Raw genomic sequence first — 4,534 nt, forward strand, 5'->3', positions numbered from 1 at the left:
TTCCCTCCTTCCTTCCCTCCTTCCTTCCCTTCCTTCCTTCCCTCCTTCCTTCCCTTCCTTCCTTCCTTCCTTCCTTCCTTCCTTCCTTCCTTCCTTCCTTCCTTCCTTCCTTCCTCCCTGGTCCAACCCAGGGCCTAGGAGAAGCACCGAGCTCGGGGCCCACAGCACCCATGCTGGGTGCTGATGGCTGAGTCCTTCCTGTGTGCAACGTGGAACAGCAGCTGGGTGGGGGGAGGAGGGGCGCAGGGAAACTGGAAGCCTCTGCTGCTGTGGCTTTTTTTTCTCCTGCAGGCCCAGCATGAATCATGGCCTGGAGGAAGCTGGAAACATCTGGAAGGAATTAGCAGGAAATGAGACCAAGATGTGGGAAAAGCCTGCGCCTCCTCCTCCCCCTGTGGCTGCTGCTGCTCCACCTCCTCCTCTTCCTCCTCTTCCTTCCTTCCTTCCTCCTCTTCCTTCCTTCCTTCCCTCCTTCCTTCCTTCCTTCCCTCCTTCCTTCCTTCCTTCCCTCCTTCCCTCCTTCCTTTCTTCATTCCTTCCCTCCTTCCTTCCTTCCTTCCTTCGTTCCCTCCACTCCTTCCTTCCTTCCTCCCTCCTTCCTTCCTTCCTTTGTTCCCTCCACTCCTTCCCTCCTTCCTTCCTTCCCTCCTTCCTTCCTTCCTTCGTTCCCTCCACTTCTTCCCTCCTTCCTTCCTTCCTTCCCTCCTTCTCTCCTTCCTTCCTTCTTATGTCTTTCTGTCTGTCTCTGTGAGTCTCTGTATTTCTGTCTCTGTCTGTCTCTGTGTCTCTTTCTGTTTCGCAGTCTGTTTGTCTGTCACTCTGTCTCTGTCCATTTGTCTCTATGTCTCTGTGTGTCTCTCTGTATCTGTCTGTCTGTCTCTGTCTGTCTGTCTCTGCCTCTGTTCATCTGTCTGTCTCTGTCTCTTTCTGTCTCTGTCTGTCTGTCTGTCTCTGACTCCATTTTTCTGTCTGTTTCTGTTTGTGTCTGTTCATCTGTCTCTGTGTGTCTGTCTGTCTGTCTCTGTGTTTCTCTGTATTTTTCTGTGTCTGTCTCTGTCTGTTCGTCTGTCGGTCTCTCTGTGTGTCTGTCTGTCTTCATCTGTCTGTCTGTCTCTGTGTGTCTCAATCTCTATCTGTCTCTGTCCGTTTGTCTCTCTATGTCTCACTCTGTATTTGTCTCTGTCTGTCCATCCGTCTGTCTGTCTCTGACTCCTTTTTTCTCTTTTACCATTTCTCTGTCTCTATGGTTCTGTCTGTACGTCTGTCTGTCCCTGTCTGACTCTGTGTCTCTCTGTGTCTGTCCATTTGTCTGTCTCTCTGTCTGCCTCTGTCTGTCCATTTGTCTGTCCATCTGTCTCTGTTTGTTTCTCTGTCTATTTCTCTGTCTGTCTGTCTGTCTCTGTTCATCTGTTTCTCTGTGTCTGTCTGTCTGTCTGTCTATCTCTATTTCTGTCTGTCTCTATTTCTCTTTGTGACTTTCTGTCTGTCTGTTTCTCCATCGGTCTGTTTATCTCTGTGTCTGTCTGTCTGTCTCTATGTCCATTTGTGTCTTTGTCTGTGTCTGTCTGTCTCTGGTTATCTGTCTGTGTCTGTCTGTCTCTCTGTCCATTTGTCTGTCTCTGTCTGTCTGTCTGTCTCTTTCTGGGTCTGTCTGTCTGTCTCTGACTCCATTTTTCTGTGTTTGTGTCTGTGTCTCTGTCTGTCTGTCCCTGTATCTGTGTGTTTGTCTGTCTGTCTCTGTCTTTCTCTATCTGTGTGTCTGTCTCTCTCTGTGTCTGACTGTCTCTGTTCATCTGTCTCTCTGTGTTTCTCTCTATGTATTTGTCTCTGTCTCTTTTTTTTTTTTTGAGGCGTGCCCGCAGGCAGGCGTTTATTTCTGGCGGGCTCACAGGGCGGAGCGGCCCCTACAAGGCCACCTCGAAGCCCACCTCGCCGATCACCTCACCCTTGGCCACTCTGGCTGCCCTCTGTTCCCTCCCATGCTTGCGCTGCAGCAGCCGCCGCTCGCGTTCGAACTCCTTCATGCGCATCACGTAGTCTTGGTGCTCGCAGTAGTCCCAGTCGTGTTGGGCATGTTTGCAGGCCAGGAAGTTGGGGAAGTTGTCGCGCTTGCACTTGAGCAGGCGGATGAGGTAGTGGGCGCAGTAGTCGCGCTGCTCCAGGCTCAGCTGCGCATTGTTCATCTCCTGCTGCGTGGCCACCATCACGCGCTCCTTGCGGTCCGGGAGGCCGTAGTCGGGCGGAAACACGGGCATATTCAGGGGGTCGGGCTCCCCCGAGCCATCGCTGAGGTAGCGCCGGGCCAGGTGCGCCCTCATGGCTGCTCCGCCGCCGAACCCCGCAGCAACCGGGGTCACCTCGCTCCCGCCCGGAAGTTGTCTCTGTCTCTTTGTCTGTCTGTCTGTCCCTGTCTGTGTCTCTCGGTCTCTATTTGTCTCTTTGTCTATCTCTATGTCCATGTCTGTCTCTGTATGTCTGTCTCTGTTCATCTGTCTCTCTGTGTCTGTCTGTCTGTATCTCTCTGCCTATCGCTCTGTGTCTATTTTTCTGTTTCTGTCTGTGTGTCTGTCCGTGTTCATCTACCTCTCTGTGTGTCTGTCTGTCTCTTGTGTTTCTCTGTATTTGTCTCTGTCTCTCTGTGTCCATCTGTCTGTCTATGTCTGTGAGTCTGTCTGTCTGTGTTCATCTGTCTCTCTCTGTTTGTCTCTGTCTCTGTCTGTCTATCTGTCATTCTCTGTGTCTGTCTCTGTATCTGTTTGTCTCTGTCTATCTGTGTCTGTCTGTCTCTGTGTCTGTCTCTCTGTCCATGTCTGTCTCTGTTCATCTCTCTCTCTCTGTCTCTGTGTCTGTCTGTCTGTCTCTATATTTATCTGTCTGTATCTCTCTGTGTGTCTCTGTCTGTCTGTCTCTATATTTGTCTGTATCTCTCTGTCTGTCTGTCTGTGTCTGTCTATTTTTCTCTCTCTGTCTGTGTCTGTCCCTGTTCATCTGCCTCTCTGTGTGTCTGTCTGTCTCTTGTGTTTCTCTGTATTTGTGTCTGTCTCTCCATCTCTCTCTGTCTGTGTGTCTCTCTGTGTCTCTGTCTCTCTCTGTTTATCTGTTTCTGTCTGTTTTGTCTCTCTGTCTCTGTCTGTCCATCTGTCATTCTCTCTGTCTGTCTCTGTCTCTCTGAGTCTGTCTGTCTGTTCATCTCTCTCTGTGTCTGTCTGTCTGTCTGTCTCTGTCTGTCTATATTTGTATGTCTGTATCTCTCTGTCTGTCTCTCTGTGTCTGTCTATTTTTCCCTCTCTGTCTGTCTGTGTGTCTGTCCCTGTTTATCTGCCTGTCTGTGTGTCTGTCTGTCTCTGTCTCTCTGTCTCTCTCTGTCTATCTGTGTGTCTGTCTGTGTGTCTGTCTCTGACTCCATTCCTCTGTCTTTCTGGCTGCGTTTCCTCTCTGTCTGTCTGTCTGTCTATCCCCCCTCCTCCCCCCACACCCCCTCTTTCTCAGCTCTGTGCCCCCCACCCCACAGGTCCGGCCTTTTCCCCTTCCTCTCCCCTCCTCCTCCTCCTCTCTCTTTCCTTCCAGAACTTTCTCTTTGGCCGTTTCTTCCTCCCCCTCCCCAGCATCCCCCGCTTCCCCGCCTGGCCTGGTGGGGGAGATTCAGGGTCTCCCCATCCCCCTCTCCCTAACCCCCACCCCCTCTTTTTCTTCCCTGCTTCCCCTCCCTCCTTTTCCCACTGACACCCTCCCTTAGCCCAGGCTGTGTGGGGCGGAGCTGAGGCTCAGGCCGCAGCATGGCGGGGTGGGGACATCTGGGCCTGGGCAGATAAAAGAGGAGCCCACAAGCTGTGCTGTGCTGTCTGGAGACACAGGACAAAGAGACAGACAGACAGACAGACCAGGTGAGGGGGCCTGGATGAGGGGTGGAGGGGGGTGAGGGGATCTTGGGGTACAGGGGATCCTGGGAGGGGGGAAAGGGGGAGGTGTAGGGATTTGGGGGTTCTGGGGGGTCAAGGAGGAGAGGTCAGGGGTCAGGGAGATGCAGGGGGAAACATGGTCAATCCTGGGGTTCCCAGGACCCCAAAGTTCATTGGGGGGAAAGCACAAGGATTCCTGGGAAGAGGGGGTCAAAGGCCCAGAGAGCAAAGGTCCTGGGGTGCAGCCAGCAAAGGAGTTCAAAGGTCAAGGAGGGGGGAGACAGAGGTCAGGGGAGGGGGGACACCTGGGACATGGGAAAGATCAGGGAGCCAAGGTCCTGGGGTGCAAAGTTCAGGGGTGAGTGAGTCAGGAAGAGGGAATGGGAAGTTCAGGGGTGCAGGGATCAGAGGTCACCAATCTGGGGGGTGAGGGAGGGCATCTGTCACGGGGGTCCTGGGTCCTAGGTTCCCCCAAGTTCAGAGGGGAAAAGCCCAGGGAGCAAAGGTCCTGGGGTGCAGAGTTCAGGGGGTGCAGGGGTCACAGGTCACAGGAATCTGGGGTACCAGGGTCCCAGGGCCCAGAGGTAATGGAAAACCCACCTTAGGGGTGCAGGGTGTCAGGGTCCTCCTCTTCC

The 4,534-nt window shown here is 53.2% G+C and overlaps 1 pseudogene; it reads right to left on the reverse strand.

Moving 5' to 3' along the window:
- Positions 1-1,845: 1,845 nt before the first annotated feature.
- LOC106002876 lies at positions 1,846-2,369 on the reverse strand (annotated as a pseudogene).
- Positions 2,370-4,534: the final 2,165 nt, after the last annotated feature.

The sequence above is a fragment of the Dipodomys ordii genome, unplaced genomic scaffold, assembly GCF_000151885.1.
Source record: "Dipodomys ordii isolate 6190 unplaced genomic scaffold, Dord_2.0 Scaffold1000003847, whole genome shotgun sequence".
Taxonomy (NCBI): Eukaryota; Metazoa; Chordata; class Mammalia; order Rodentia; family Heteromyidae; genus Dipodomys; species Dipodomys ordii.